This window comes from Furipterus horrens, unplaced genomic scaffold (genome assembly GCF_987537825.1).
Source record: "Furipterus horrens unplaced genomic scaffold, mFurHor1.1.pri manual_scaffold_3, whole genome shotgun sequence".
NCBI classification, from domain to species: domain Eukaryota; kingdom Metazoa; phylum Chordata; class Mammalia; order Chiroptera; family Furipteridae; genus Furipterus; species Furipterus horrens.
In genome coordinates, this window is record NW_028327173.1 from 157,945,595 (window position 1) to 157,962,345 (window position 16,751).

General features: G+C 41.5%; 1 long non-coding RNA gene and 1 pseudogene across 1 annotated transcript in view; one reads left to right on the top strand and one right to left on the bottom strand.

Moving 5' to 3' along the window:
• The window catches only part of LOC150016506 (uncharacterized), a 115,149-nt gene that overhangs the window by 18,223 nt on the left and 80,175 nt on the right, over positions 1-16,751 (top strand). The window lies entirely within an intron of this gene.
• On the bottom strand, positions 11,531-12,890 carry LOC150016508 (glutamine synthetase pseudogene; annotated as a pseudogene).

The window sequence follows — 16,751 nt, forward strand, 5'->3', positions numbered from 1 at the left end:
ATAGTGATAGTTTTACTTCTTCTTTCCCAATTTGGCTGCCTTTTATTTCTTTTTCTTGTCTGATTCCTGTGGCTAGGACTCCCAACACTATGTTGAATAGGAGTGGAGAGAGTGGACATCCTTGTCTTGTTCCTGACTTCAGGGGGAATGCTTTCAGTTTTTTTTCATTGAGTATGATGTTGGCTTCAGGTTTCTCATATATAGTCTTAATTATGTTAAGGTATGCTCCCTCTATTCCCATTTTGCTGAATGTTTTCATCATAAATAGGTGTACTTTATCAAATGCCTTTTCTGCATCTATTGATATGATCATGTGATTTTTGTCTTTCATTTTTTTTAGGTGATGTATTATATTTATTGATTTGTGAATATTAAACCATCCTTGCATCCCTGGGATGAATCCCACTTGATCATGGTGTATGATCTTTATAATGTATTGCTGGATCCTGTTTGCCAATATTTTGTTGAGGATTTTAGCATCTATGTTCATCAGTGATATTGGCCTGTAGTTTTCTTTCTTTGTTGTGTCTTGACCTGTTTTTGGAATTAGGGTAATACTGGCTTCATAGAGTTTGGGATTTTTCCCTCTTTTAGGATTTTTTGGAATAGTTTGAGGAGGGTACGAGTTAGTTCTTCCCTAAAGGTTTTGTAAAATTCTCCTGTGAAGCCATCCAGTCCAGGGCTTTTGTGTGCAGGGAGATTTTTCATTACTGTTTCAATTTTCTTCTTTGTTATTGATCTGTTGAGACTTTCTACTTCTTCTTGATTCAGTTTTGGAAGGTTATATGTTTCTAGAAATTTGTCCATTTCTTCTAGGTTGCCAAATTTCATGCCATACAGTTGTTTGTAGTAATTTCTTACAATCCTTTCTATTTCTGTGGTATCAGTTGTGATTTCTCCTTTTTTGTTTCTGATTTTGTTTATTTGGGTCTCTCTCTTTTTTTTCTTAATGAGCCTGGCTAAAGGCTTGTTGATTTTGTTTAGTTTTTCAAAGAACCAGCCCCTAGTTTTGTTGATCTTTTGAATTGTTTGTTTAGTCTCTATGTCATTTAATTCTGCTCTGATCTTGATGATTTCATTCCTTCTTCTTGCCCTAGGTTTTGTTTGTTGTTGTTTTAGTTCTTAAAACTTTAGGGTTAGATTTTTTATTTGAGATTCTTCTATTCTTTTCAGATATGCCAGTATTGCTATGAATTTTCCTCTCAGGATTGCTTTTCCTGTGTCCCATAGGTTTAGGGCTGTTGTGTGTTCATTATCATTAGTTTCCAGAAACTTCTTGATTTTTTTTCTTTGATGTCATTGTTAACCCATTTATTATTTAATAGCATGTTATTCATTCTCCATGAGTTTGGATGTCTTTGATTTTTTTCTTTAAGGTTGCTTTCTAGTTTCAATTCATTGTGGTCTGAAAAGATGCTTGATATAATTTCAATTTTCTTGAATTTGTTGAGGCTTGTTTTGTGTCCTATCATGTGGTCTATCTTTGAAAATGTCCCATGTGCATTTGAAAAGAATGTATATTTTGTTTCTTTGGGGTGAAAGTTCTATATATATCAGTTAAGTCTATGTGGTTTAGTGTATTGTTCAATGCCTGTATATCCTTGGTGTTTTTTTGCTTTGAAGACCTGTCTATTGTTGATAATGAAGTGTTAAAGTCTTCTACTATGAGTGTGTTGCTGTTAATATTCTTCTTGTGGTCTTCTAGTATTTTCTTTTTTTTTTTTTTTCAGATTTAATGTGTTTTATTGATTAAATTATTACATTTGTGCCAATTTCCCTTCCCTCTGCTCCCCTCCACCTGGTGGCCCCCCTCCCTCCAGTTGTCCCCCCCTTTTAGATTATGTCCATTAGTTGTGCATACAGTTCCTCCCAACCTCTCTTCGTCTATTCCATTCCCTCCTACCTTGATCCCCAATTCCTATATCATCTCCCTCCCTTTCCCCATTCCCCCTCCCTGTTGACCTCCCCCCAATATGCTTCCCGTACCCACAGTTCCTCTTCCACTCTCGTTGCCTATTTAGTTTGCCTTTGTTTCATCTCCCTAGCTTCTGTTTTTTTTTAAACCAGTCCCTTTAACATCTCATATAACAGTGGTTTGGATCTAATGAACTCTTTCAGTTTTATTTTGTCCTGGAAACACTTTCTCTGTCCTTCTATTCTGAATGACAATTTCGCTGGATAGAGTATTCGTGGTTGTAGGTTTTGGATTTTCATTACTTTGAATATTTCTTGCCAGTCTCTTCTTGCCTGTAGGGTTTCCCTTGAGAAGTCAGCTGATAGTCTAATTGGGACCCCTTTGTACATAATTCTTTTCTTCTCTCTTGCTGCTTTTAAGATTCTCTCTTTATCTTTAATTTTTGACATTTTGATTATAGTGTGTCTTGGAGTGGTTCTCCCTGGGTCCAGTCTCTTGGGAACTCTTCTTGCTTCCTGGACCTGCAGGTCTATTCCCTTCCCCAAGTCTGGGAAGTTCTCCTTTATTATATTTTCACTCAATTTTTCAAGTTCTAGTTCATCTTCCTCATTCTCTGGCAAACCAATGATTCTTATGTTGGGCCTTTTATAGCTGTCCCAGAGGTTTCTGATCCTTTCATTGTTGCTTCCCATTTCCTCTCGCTGCATTGGTTGACTGCTTGTTCCTTCTCCATATTCCAGTTTGTTGAAATGAACTCTGGATTTTATTTCCTTTCCTTCTGTCTCGTATGCGGTTTTGTTCCTTTCGTTATGAAAGTTTTTCGCTTCTTTCATATCTTTTTCCTGCTCTTTTGTGAATTCTGTAAGCCACCTGATAACAATGGCCCAGAACTGAGCCTCTGACAGGTTTCTTATCTGTTCATCTGTCAGGTTCTCTATCTGTTGCCTGGTGAGTTGTGTTACCGGTATTTCTATAGTTGCCTGCCTCATTTTGACAGATGCGTTTTGTTTTCTTGGGCTGGCTGTCGGGGGCAGTGCCTGTGTACGCGTCACAAATTAGCGACCGGCGCCTGCCTGTCCGCGACCTATTTCGCAGCCCTGTGGTGCTTTCTTTGGGGGCGGGGGTCCAAGATGGATTCACACAGTTATTCAGCTAGGAGACCGGGATCCGTCCTCCCGCCCCCCTGGGCCTCACTGTTCAAGGCGATGCGGGGGCCGCTCTCCCCAGCGCCGGAGTCGCGCACCGCCAGGGGCTTGCGTAGCCGGGACTCCTCGCCCGGGTCGCACACCGCCAGGGGCTTGCGCAGCCGGGATTCCTCGCCGCCCGCTGCTCCGGGTGCGACCGCAAACAGCACTGCCCTCTTTAACTCATATAACTTCATATGTTGGACTTCCGTGTAGTTTTATTTTCTGGAATTTCTAGTTATCCTTTGTTTTGAAGTAGTTGTATTTCTCTATAGTTGTAGAGGGAGACCTAGCGTGTCCGTCTAAGCCTCCATCTTGGCCGGAAGTCAGTATTTTCTTTATGTATTTGGGTGCTCCTATGTTGGGTGCATATATGTTTATCAGTGTTATATCTTCTTGATGGATTGTTCCTTTAAGTATTATGAAATGTCCTTCTTTGTCTCTTTTTATTGCCCTTTCTTTGAAGTCTGTTTTGTCTGATATGAGTACTGCTACCCCGGCTTTTTTTCATGTCCGTTTGCTTGGAATACTTTTTTATATCTCTTTACTTTCAGTCTGTGTAAATCATTTGTTTTGAGGTGTGTTTCTTGTAGATAGCAAATATGTGGGTCCTGTTTTCATATCCATTCTGCTACCCTATGTCTTTTAATTGGAGCATTTAATCCATTTACATTTCAGGTTATTATTGACATGTATTTATTCATTTCCCTTTGTACCTGTGTTCCTCTCCTTCTCTTCTTTTTCTTCTTTTTTTTAAAGCATTCCCTTTAGCATCTCTTGCAATGCTGATTTGGTGGAGATGTATTCTTTTAGTCTTCCTTTGTCTGAGAAACTCCTTATTTCACCTTCCATTTTGAATGAGAGCCTTGCTGGGTAGAATATTCTTGGTTTTAGGCCTTTGTTTTTCATTGCTTGAAATATTTTTGACCATTCCCTTCTGGCTTGTAGTGTTTCTGTTGAGAAATTGGCTTAATTCCTGCATCATCTCCCTTCCTTTTCCCCTTTCCCCCTCTCCACTGACCTCCCCCCAATATGTTCCCTGTACCTATAATTCTTTTTCCCCTCTCGTTGCCTACTTAGTTTGCCTTTGTTTTGATTCCCTAGCTTCTGCTGTTGGTTGTTATGATACAGTTTTCATGTTAATGTTCATAGTTTTGATCCTCCTTCTTCTAAATCAGTACCTTTAACATCTCATATAACAGTGGTTTGGATCTAACAAATTCCTTCAGTTTTACTTTGTCCTGGAAACACTTTCTCTGCCCTTATATCCTGAATGACCAGCTTTGCTGGACAGAGTAATTGTAGTTGTAGTCTTTTGATTTTCATTACTTTGAATATTTCTTGCCAGTACCTTCTTGCCTGTAAAGTCTCCTTTGTACACAATACTTCTCTTCTCTCTTGCTGCTTTTAAGATTCTCTCTTTATCCTTAATTTTTGACATTTTGATGATAATGTGTCTTAGTGTGGTTCTCCTTGGGTCCAGCCTATCCGGAACTCTCAGTGCTTCCTGGACCTGTAAGTTCATTTCCTTTCCCAAGTTAGGGAAGTTCTGCTTTATTATTTTTTCACATAATTTTTTAATTTCTAGTTCTTCTTCACCTTGCAATCTGATAATTCCAATGTTCGATCGCTTGTAGCTGTCCCAGAGATTTCTGAGCCTCTCCTCATATTTCCTCTTTCTGCACTGGTTGACTGTTTGTTCCCTCCCTGTGTTCTGATTTGTTAATTTGATCCATGGCTTTCCCTTCTTCACCACTTGTCTTGTATGTGTTTTTGTTCATTTCAGCAGGACTAGCCTTCATTCCTTCCCTGTCTTGATTCAGCCCCTCTGTTAGGTCTGTAAGCTGTCTTATAACTATAGCTGTGAATTGGGCCTTGGAAAGATTCACTATTTGTTCATCAGTTAAGGCTTTTGTATTTTTCGTTAGCTGTGTGATTGGTATTTCAATCATTAATTCTGCCATTCTGTCCGTTTTGTTGATCTTTCCTTGTGCGAGGCGTTGTCACACCTCCTACACTATATTGGATGGAGCCCCGTGTGTGCTCATCACAACCTGGTGACCTTTCTCACCACACTGCGGCACTTTGCATGGGGGCGCGGGTCCAAGATGGATTCCTGCTGTTACTCTCTGCTGAGGAACAGGGCTGCCTCCCAATGGGGTCTGCCTTCCCCGGCGTTGAAATTACAAGCCGACGGATCTGGTCTGCATCCGAGGCCGGGTCCTATGTGCTTCTCTCCTCCCAGCAATTACAGGTGTCTGCTTACCGGGTCCCACTGTTCACCGCTGTTGCTGCCACCTCCAGCGCAGTTTGATCTCTTTCAGCCACAGGTTTGTACTTCCTACCCATCCAGACGAGCACCACTTGTTTATGACTTCATATGTTGAACTTCCATGTAGCCTTATTTTCAGGAACTTCTTATTATTTTTAGTTTTTTTTTCCCCAGCTTTTCTTTATTGATTGTATTGTTACAATAGTTCCAATTTTCTCCCCTTTACTCCCCTCCACCCAGCATCTCCCTCCCCCAGCAATCACCCCCCAAGTCCATACCCGTGGTTCGTAAAAAATATCTATCCCTCACTCTCAGATATTAAGACCCTTTGTAATCTTGTAAAGGACAATGGGCGAAGGTCTCAAGCTCCTCTAGCTGCTTCAAGCTGGACATGGTCGTCGTCCTACCTACCCTTGGGTCCAGAAATCCCTAATAAGAGTGGGGGTGTGGAGGGGAGGGTGGCCTTCCCACATGGGGAAGGATCGTGCAGACTCCAGGTCAGTTGGCTGTCTCCGGACAACGGCGTGCTTGGTTTAACAGGCTGGCATCCTTGTTGTGTTCTGGGGGCAACAGATTTGGTGAAAAGGGTTAAAAGACATCATTCACTCCATAACTACTAGATGACAAAAGGCAGGGATTGATTTTTCAATGTTCCACATTAGGAAAAAAAAAAAAAAAAGGGGGCTTCTTTGGAGGAAGGTGTGCTAGGCACATCTCGCCTGTCCAAAACCCTTTTGCCCATTATATTTAGTTTGGGCTGAGGGAAATAGTTTATGTTTCCTCCCTCTCAGAGCTCTGGGCCCTTTCTGTCCAAGCCATTAGGATAGAAAAGAGAAATCAGTTTTAAAGTGAAGCCCACAGACCACCCCATTCTTCACCAACCCAGCCATTTAGTTCAGCCAAACTGTTGAGTCTCCGGAGGCAGCGCTGCAGAGAGGATTAAGTGAGGCTTATGCGTACAGACAATCACTCAGGTAATGCGGTCATAGGCTTATGCCCTTTGAAAACAGAACACACATGTTAATTTATGTAACATAACCAACAAAAAAGTCTCTAAATCTGTAAGACTGTCTTATTGGGAAGACATCCAGTTGCAAGGCACTTGACATTCTACTTGCCTGCAACTTGAATCTCTTTGGTGATATCACAGATATGGTTTAATTTTCAAGTGAAATCATTTTTTAAATGAGAAGAAACTTTTAAGATGGTTAGCTGCCCTGCTTTACAGTCTGCCACTGATCATTGTGATTTTCCTTGAATAATGATTTTTCTCCCTAAGATTACTCTCCTTGTCTTTAAAGGGACCAAATTAAGTCCATTTTTAATTTATCCTGTTGATTTGCATAAACATAACAAGAGCAGCAAATGATCACTTATGATCTTTAGTTCTGTTTTGCTGGAACTTACCCAAGGAACATTTAGGGTGACCCTCAGTCTGCTCTTCAGGGCACAGAAGCTGGGCCACATACCTGGCATTCATCCTTGCCTGTACACACCTGTCCTTTCCAAGTCTTTCTGGTTTTCCATTGTGCCTTAAGGTCCCTTCTAGCCATCTTTCGGAAAACAACCTTCGTTCCTTCCCTGGAGAGATTGCTGTAGACCGCACAACCAACCACGGCAGCAGGCCTTTTATTTCGCGGGCTTTTATTACCTTTGAAAGTCATTCCCAGTTCCTCAGGGCTTTTTGGTAACAACCTGAGCCCAAGCATGTCTCCCTTAGGCTTGATATTCCAGTCAAAGGCTTGGTCAAAAAAAGGAACCTCTATTAACAACTGGTCTTATTAGTTCTATGCAAAGAAACTTAAGTCATTACTTACTTGTTTAGAATGCCAAACTCTGGAGAGATCAAATAGGGAGAAAAATATACAACGTGAAGGAAAATCTTTGTCCTAATATTCACTGAACTGGCATTTCCATTCTTCATATTTTCATTTTCCCCCACTAAAAAAAATTTTTTGTTTGTTTTTCCATTACAGTTGTCTCACTTTTTTTTTTCCCCTCTTGCTTCCCTGTACCCTGCCCCTCCCTTCCTCCACATTCAGTCCCCACTCAGTTGCCCATGTCTGTGGGTCATTTATACATGTTCTTTGATTTTACACTTCCCCTTCTTACCCCCTTTTCTCCCTCCCCCCTCCCCCCTTGTTACTGTTAGTCTACTCCTTGTTTACATACCTCTGGTTCAATTTTGCTCATTTGTTTGTGTTGTTCATTAGTTTCCTGTAATAGGTGACAGCATAACATATTTTTCTTTTGTTGCCTGGCTTATTTCACTAAGCATAATTCTCTCTAGTTCCATCCATGTTGTTGCAAATGGTAGAAGTTCCTTCTTTCTTTCTGCTACATAGAATTCCATTGTGTAAATGTACCACAGTTTTTTGATCCACTCATCTACAGATGGGCACTTAGGTTGTTTTCAGCACTTGGCTATTATAAATAGTGCTGCTATGAACATTGCAGTGCATAGGTTCTTTTGAATTGGTGTTTCAGGATTTTTCAGATATAATCCTAGCAATGGAATTGCTGGTTCAAAAGGCAGTTCCATTTTTAGTTTTTTGAGGAAATTCCAAACTGTTTTCCATAGTGGCTGCACCAGTCTGCATTCCCACCAGCAATGCACCAGGGTTCCCATTTCTCCGCATCCTCTCCAGCACAAGTTGTTTCTTGATTTGTTGATGATGGTCATTCTGACTGGTGTGAGGTGGTATCTCATTGTGGTTTTTATTTGCATCTCTCTGATGGCTAGTGATGTTGAGCATACTTTCATATGTCTATGGGCCCTCTGTATATCTTCTTTGGAGAAGTGTTTGTTCAGGTCCTTTGCCCATTTTTTAATTGGGTTGTCTGTGTTCTTGGTGTTGAGTCATATGAGTTCTTTATATATTTTGGAGATCAATCCCTTGTCTGAGATGTCATTGGCGAATATATTTTCCCATATGGTTGGTTTCCTTTGTATCTTGCTGATGTTTTCTTTAGCTGAGCAGAAACTTTTTAGTTTGATTTAGTCCCATTTGTTTATTCTTTCCTTTATTTCCCTTGCCTTAGGAGATATATCAGTGAAAATGTTGCTATGTGGGATATCTGAAATTTTCCTGCCTATTTTTTCCTCTAGGACTTTTATGGTATCACGGCTTACATTTAAGTCTTTGATCCATTTTGAGTTTATTCTGGTGTATGGTGTAAGTTGGTGGTCTAGTTTCATTTTTTTGCATGTCCCTGTCCAGTTCTCCCAACACCATTTGTTGAAGAGGCTCTTTTCACTCCATTTGATGTTCTTTCCCCCTTTGTCAAATATTAGTTGACCATATGAACCTGGGTTTATTTCTGGGTTCTCTATTCTGTTCCATTGATCTATATGACTGTTTTTATGCCAGTACCAGACTGTTTTGATTAACGTTGCCTTGTAGTATAGTTTGATATCAGGTATTGTGATTCCTCCTACTGTGTTCTTCCTCAAAATTGCTGTGGCTATTCAGGCTCTTTTTTGGTTCCATATAAATTTTTGAAGTATTTGTTCTAGGTCTGTGAAATACGTTGCTGGTATTTTAATAGGGATTGCATTGAATCTATAAATTGCTTTGGGTAGTATGGACATTTTAATGATGTTGATTCTTCCCATCCATGAGCATGGTATATGCTTCCATTTATTGTATCTTCTTTAATTTCTTTCTTCAGTGTTATGTAGTTTTCTGAGTACAGGTCTTTTACCTCCTTGGTTAAGTTTATTCCTAGGTATTTTATTTTTCTTGTTGCTATGGTAAATTGAATTTTTCTTTCAGTTTCTATCTCTGAGTTTTTATTGTTGGTGTATAAAAATGCCTTTGATTTCTTAATATTGACTTTGTATCCTGCTATTTTGCCGAATTCACTTATTAGGTTGAGTAGTTTTTTTGTGGAGTCTATAGGGTTTTCTATGTACACTATCATGTCATCTGCAAATAATGACAGTTTTACTTCCTATTTTCCAATTTGGGTGCCTTTTATTTCTCTTTCTTGTCTGATTGTGGTGGCTAGAACTTCCAAGACTATGCTATGTTGAATAGGAGTGGAGAGAGCGGACATCCTCATCTTGTTCCTGATCTCAGGGGGAATGCTCTCAGTTTTTGCCCATTGAGTATGGTGTTGGCTTCAGGTTTCTCATATATGGCCTTTATTATGTTGAGGTATGCTCCCTCTATTCCCATTTTGCTGAGAGTTTTTATCATAAATGGGTGTTGTACTTTATCAAATGCTTTTTCTGCATCTATTGATATTATCATGTGGTTTTTGTGTTTCATTTTGTTTATGTGGTGTATTACGTTTATTGATTTGCGAATATTAAACCATCCTTGCATCCCTGGGATGAATCCTACTTGATCGTGGTGTATGATCTTTCTAATGTGTTGTTGGATCCTGTTTGCCAATATTTTGTTGAGGATTTTAGCATCTATGTTCATCAGCGATATTGGCCTGTAGTTTTCTTTCTTTGTTGTGTCTTGACCTGGTTTTGGAATTAGGGTTATACTGGCTTCATAGAATGAGTTTGGCAGTCTTCCCTCTTCTTGTATCTTTTGGAATAGTCTGAGAAGGATAGGAGTTAGTTCTTTCCTAAATGTTTTGTAGAATTCACTTGTGAAGCCATCTGGTCCAGGGCTTTTGTGTGCTGGGAGTTTTTTGATTACTGCTTCAATTTCACTAGCTGTTATTGGTCTATTCAGACTTTCTGCTTCTTCTTGATTTAGTTTGGGAAAACTATAGATTTCCAGGAATTTGTCCATTTCCTCTAGGTTGTCAAATTTCTCGCCATACAGTTGTTCGTAATAATTTCTTATAATCCTTTGTATTTCTGTGGTATCAGTTGTGATTTCTCCTCTTCCGTTTCTGATTTTATTTATTTGAGTCCTCTCTCTTTTTTTTTTTTTTTTTTTTTTTTGAAGGTGGGGTTTATTTTTTATTATAAAAGAAAAAAAAAACTCCTCGGAATCTTAACGAAGGAATATTTCACTCAGAACAGACACCAGGATACAAAATTACAAGTGTTTGACCTCTCCACTCCAGTCCTGTTCCCCCTCTCCTGTAAAAGCAGAGACGGGAAGGAGACCGTGGGAGCAAACAAGCAATTCTGTAAAACAAAGTCTTCAAATCCCTACAAATATGATTAAAATCTAAACTTGTTTTGCTTTTTAAAAAAATTTTAATATATCAAAAGGCCTGCTTTAGTGACATGCTAGTCCCCCAGAAAAGAACCCAACACCCCCTTGTCAGTAACATACATGCTCAAGTTGACCAGCCAACTCATATGTCTAAACCCCTGTGCATACATGTGTCTTTAAATCAAAGCTGGGGGGCTCGGGCGATTGCTGCTATAACATCCTTCTTCCTGTTAACCAACCAGCACCCACGCCCTCCAGAAGGGCGGGCAGGGCACAGCGAAACCCTTAAATGGTAGTGAGGGTTGAACAGCCCCTAACAGCCAACTTTTCAAGCATCTCCACCCTCACCCCCCACTCAAAAGGAGCCTTTTTCTAGCCAGACTACTCGCCTCAAATTTGGCTCCTGGTGACCAGAATGGTTTCTCCTCCTTTAGGAAAAGCACACATATCCGCACACCCATATATATAATTTTTTTGTTTTTGCATTTAAATATAAAAATACTACTCTGATTTGTGTTATAAATGGAGGACCAAGGAATGAGAGATTTTTCTTCTCAGGTAGGGCTACCCATCCCATTCCTTCCCGCTGAGCTTGCCTTAGGTGAGGACATGTAGCCCCAGGCCAGGGAAACACACACAGCCCTCAACGGGCACCTTCCTGCCGGACTCCCTGACTCCCACACTCCCCTCTCTCCTAGTTCTCCCTTTCAAGAAATGGAACTTCCCACCAAGAGGGAATATCTAACCTAACCACAGGGTAAGCCCAGCCCCCCCCCGCCCCCTTCAGCTACCTTGAAGAAGAAAAAGGTCCTTCCCCTCCCTTCACAAATACTATGCTCACTGTCCAGAGAGCTACGCCTGTTGGACAAACATCTGATTAAGTGAAGCAGTGGTTATGTTTCCCTGCCCTCTCCCCACTAATGCACTAGAAAGCTTCAGTGATAGAGGGGGGAAAAGGGTGTGTGTATGTGAAGAGTTAAGAACTTGACCCCTCTAACCTGGCCAAAGAAAGCAAGAAATATTAACTGGGCACGAGGAATACAAAAAGACCTTGATGTTCTGCCCTTTGAGTTACAGCTATTACGACAACTGAGAGGGGGGCGACAGTGGGAGCAGGATGAAGAATTAATTAGAAGGGGTTCGATGGCTGCGAGTCTAGTCCACTTAGTTTTTGTACTGGAAGGGCTCCTCGCCAGTTTCGTTGAGAAGACACGTGCGGATGAGGGCTTCGGTCACCCCGAAGGGGTCGCAGTTGGCAGAGGGGCGCCGGTCTTCAAAGTAGCCCATCTTCTCCTGGCCGACTGCCCTGGGAATGCGGATGCTAGCGCTGCGGTTGGCCACACCGGCAGAAAAGTCGTTGATGTTGGAGGTTTCATTGAATCCAGTTAGGCGTCAGGCATTGTCCTGGCCCCCCTTGGGATCGTAGGCTCGGATGTGGTACTGGTGCCGCTTGCTCAGCCTCTCGATGTACTCTTCAATGTACTTCAGGCCGTTCTCCTCTCGTGTGGCCTTGGTGCTGAAGTTGGTGTGGCAGCCTGCACCGTTCCAGTTCCCAGGAATTGGCTTGGGATCAAAGGTTGCTATCACTCCAAAGTCTTCACACACTCGGTGCAAGATGAATCGGGCCACCCAGAGGTGATCTCCCATCTCGATTCCTTCACACGGTCCTATCTGGAATTCCCACTGGGCGGGCATAACCTCGGCATTTGTCCCCGCGATCTTGATGCCAGCATACAAGCAGGCCCGGTAGTGCGCCTCCACAATGTCCCTGCCGTAGGCTCTGTCTGCTCCCACACCACAGTAGTATGGACCTTGGGGCCCAGGGAAGCCATTGGAAGGCCAACCAAAAGGGTGTCCATCTGTGCCCATGAGAGTGTATTCCTGCTCCATGCCAAACCAGGGGTGCTGATTGCCCACCATGTCCATTATCCGCTTACAGGTGTGCCTTAAATTGGTCTCTGCAGGCTTCCGGTTGTACTTTAAGACTTCACAGAACACCAGTTTGTTGGGGTCCTTGCGGAAAGGGTCCCGAAACATGGCAGCAGGAACAAGATACATGTCACTGTTGGAGCCTTCAGACTGTAAAGTACTAGAGCCATCAAAATTCCACTCGGGCAGCTCTTCTATACACTTGGGCTCACTGTCCAGGGTCCGGGTCTTGCATCGAAGTCCTTCTCCAGTACCATCAATCCAGATATACATAGCTTGGACTTTATCACCCTGAGGCAGGGACATGTACATCTGCTTGACACCTTTGTTCAGGTGGGAACTCGCGGAGGTGGCCATGGTGGAAGATGTTCTGGGGGGCGAGCAGGCCGTGAGAGCGAGGTGCGGAGAGGAGAAGAGAGGAAGCTGGGAATGCTGTTCAGAAGCTCAGATCTTCTCCCATCCTCGGCTCTTGAGTCCTCTCTCTTTTTTTCTTGATGAGCCTGGTTAAAGGCTTGTCAGTTTTGTTTATTTTTTCAAAGAACCAGCTCCTACTATTGTTGATCTTTTGAATTGTTACTTTAGACTCTATGTCATTTAATTGTGCTCTGATCTTGATGATTTCCTTCCTTCTGCTTGATCTGGGCTTTGCTTGTTGTTCTTCCTCTAGTTCTTGTAGCCGTAGGGTTAAACTTTTTATTAGATATTCTTCTAGCTTTTTTAGGTAGGCCTGTATTGCTATGAACTTTCCTCTTAGGACTGCTTTCGCTGTATCCCATAGGTTTTGGGTTGTTGTGTGTTCATTATCATTAGTTTCCAGAAACTTTTTGATTTCTTCCTTGATGTCATTGTTAACCCATTCATTATTTAATAGCATGTTATTCATTCTCCATGAGTTTGAATGTTTTTGAGTTTTTTCCTTGAGGTTGATTTCCAATTTTAAGCCATTGTGATCTGAGAAGATGCTTGATATAATTTCAATTTTCTTGAATTTGTTAAGGCTTGTTTTGTGTCCTACCATGTGGTCTATCTTTGAAAATGTTCCATGTGCACTTGAGAAGTATGTATATTTTGCTTCTTTGGGGTGAAAACTTCTATATATATCGACTAAGTCCATTTGATCTAGAGTGTTGTTCAGTGCCTCAATATCTTTGGTGTTTCTTTGCTTCGAAGATCTGTCCATTGTTGACAATGGGGTGTTAAAGTCCCCTACTATGAGTGTGTCGTTGTCTATATCTTTCTTGGAGTCTTTCAAAAGTTTCCTTATATATTTGGGTGCTCCTAAGTTGGGTGCATATATATTTATAAGGGTTATATCTTCTTGATGGATTTTTCCCGTAAGTATTATGAAATGCCCTTCTTTGTCTCTTTTTATGGACTTTGCTGTGAAATCTGTTTTGTCTGATATAAGTATTGCTACCGCGGCTTTTTTTTTTATGCCCATTTGCTTGAAATACTTTTTTCCATCCCTTTACTTTCAGTCTGTGTAGATCTTTTGTTCTAAGGTGGGTCTCTTGTAGACAGCATATATGTGGGTCATTCTTTCTTATCCATTCAGCTACCCTATGTCTTTTAATTGGAGCGTTTAATCCATTTACATTTAAGGTTATTACCAATAAGTACTTATTCATTGTCATTTTTACCCTTTGTACTCGTGTTCTTCTCTGTCTCTCTCTGTTTCTTTATCTTCTTAGAGCAGACCCTTTAGCATCTCTTGCATTGCTGGTTTGGTGGAGATGTATTCTTTTAGCCTTCTTTTGTCTTGGAAGCTCCTTATTTCACCCTCCATTTTGAATGAGAGCCTTGCTGGGTATAGTATTCTAGGTTGTAGGCCTTTGTTTTTCATTGCTTGGAATATTTTTTGCCATTCCCTTCTGGCTTGTAGTGTTTCTGCTGAGAAATCTGATGATAGCCTTATTGGAGTACCCTTGTATGTTATTAGTTGTTTTTCTCTTGCTGCTTTTAGGATTCTCTCTTTGTCTTTGAATGTTGCCATTTTAATTATGATGTGTCTCGAGGTGGGCCTGTTGGGGTTCATCTTCATTGGGACCCTCTGTGCTTACTGGACTTGCGTGACTCTTTCTCTCGTCATGTTAGGGAAGTTTTCTGTCATTAATTTTTCAAAGAGGTTTTCTATCCCTTGCTCTTCTTCTTCTCCTTCCGGAATTCCTATGATACGGATATTGTTATGTTTCATGTTGTCCTGCAGCTGTCTTAGAACCTCTTCAGTCTTGTTCAGTCTTTTTTCATTTTGTTGCATTGTCTGGGAGTTTTTGTGTAGGTTGTCCTCTAGCTCTCTGATCCGATCTTCTGCTTCCTCTAGCCTGCTTTTAATTCCTTCTACTGTGTTCTTCAATTCAGAGATCGTATTCTTCATTTCCTCCTGGCTCTTATTGATAGCTTCTATGTCCTTTTTCATGCTCACGTAATTTTCTGAGTTCCTTGTAGTTTTTCTGGAGTTCTTTGTAGTTTCCGCTGAGCTCATTCAGCTTCTCCATAATCCATGTTTTGAATTCCATATCTGATAGTTCGCTCCCCTCTATTTCATTTAGCACTCTTTCTGGGGATTCTACCTTTCCTTTTGATGGGAGGTTGTTTCTCTGTCTCCCCATTTTTTTGACTCCTATTGTTTGTTGGTGCTTCTTAGAATGATCTGCACTTCCTGGATCTGCCTCTGGTGGCGTCAGATCATGTACCAGTCTGGCTCTAGGCAGCCTGTTGGAGACTTCCAGGGATCTACTGCTGTTGTCTGTCTTCTTTGATTGTTAATCTATTCAATCTGTGATTAGCTGTCAGGCTTAAGGACTGTGGGTGTGGCACCTTAATTCCTGTAGGCAGGGCTTTTGCTTCCCCTCAGGCTGACACCACTTGGAGGGGAATGGTCTACCCGCAGTACTGGGGATGAGTCAGCACTGGGACCCAGTTGGCTGCTCCTCCAGTTCTCCCCTCAAAGCCACCGCGCCAAACTCTCCCCAAGTGTCTCCAGTCCTCTCTGCCTTCCCTCTGCTTGAGCCCAGGGTAAGTGGTGGCCAAAATATTTTCGTATGTGATCCACTTAAGAGCTCTTTTTCTCCTGCTGTTTCTCTCCAGCTAGCAAGAAACCCTGTGGCTTTTTGCTTTTCACAGCTGATACTATTTTACTTTCCACTCTGTTGCTGTAGGCTGGGAAGCCCAGCTGGGGGTTTAGACCCTGCCCTTCTCAGGGGGAATCCCCGGCTGCTGAGCTGTTTCTCAGTCCCTTCAGCTGCCACCCATGTGAGCCCAGCCAGCCCTTCTGCATCTCCGCACTCTCTACCGGTCAAGTTGTGATGTAGCGGCCTTTTCTGTCTCTCCGTGGTTATAAGACTTCTTTCCAGCTAGTGTTCCGTTGGTTATTCCAGATGATTTCTCCAAAATTAAGTTGTAAATCCAGACTGGTCCTGGGAGGTGGTTAGTGTAGCTTCCACTTACTCCTCCGCCATCTTGGATCTCTCCTATTTTTAGTTTTGCAGTAGTTGTAATCCTTCTTAGTTGTAGAGGGAGACAGAGCGTGTCAGTCTATGCCTTCATCTTGGCCGGAAGTCTCTGATTTTTGTTTTCATATCAACTTATGGATGCATTGTCTTCTTAAATTTCCCTAAGGGTTTTGTGCTCAGTTTGTAGAGTCTTTTTTTTTTTTTTTTTTTTTTTTGGTAAGGATTTCTCTCTCCCCCTAATCATTTTTTCCCCTACAGGAGCCATGTTCTTTACTGTTTATTTTTTCTTCTATTTAACATTCTAAGATGTTTCCTCAGATATGTGTGACCTTAACTTGTTTGCTCATATTTAAAAGTGAGATAAAAATCTGATTGGAAATTCGTGTTATATTAGTGCGGCTACTTACTATTGGGCTTCTTTTTAAGGGTGATAAGGTGCAGAACCCACAGTAACAGGGGAAGCCTTAAAAACAGCTAAATATGTTCTCTTGGAACTATGTACAGGATTTAGTAAAAGAGAAACCTTCTGATATATTTACCTATGGGGTAGATGGCTAACAGTCTTGCAGGTGCTGCATGGAAGAGCAGAGAGGAATTAGGGGTGAGGGGACCTCTTTTGAACCTCTTTTATAAGGGCACTGATCCCGTTCCTGAGGAATTTACCCTCATGACCTGATTGCCTCTCAATGGCCCCATCTCCAACACCATCACATTGGGGGTTAGGTCACAGCATCTACATTTTGGGGGATACAAATAGTCCATAGCATAGTCTTCCCAGTTTAGGTAGATATATATGTGAAAGGATTCTTTAGCTTGAGGCATCCTGAAGTTGGGAAGAAAATGTTGGAAAGAGTTGATTTCGTACTCTGC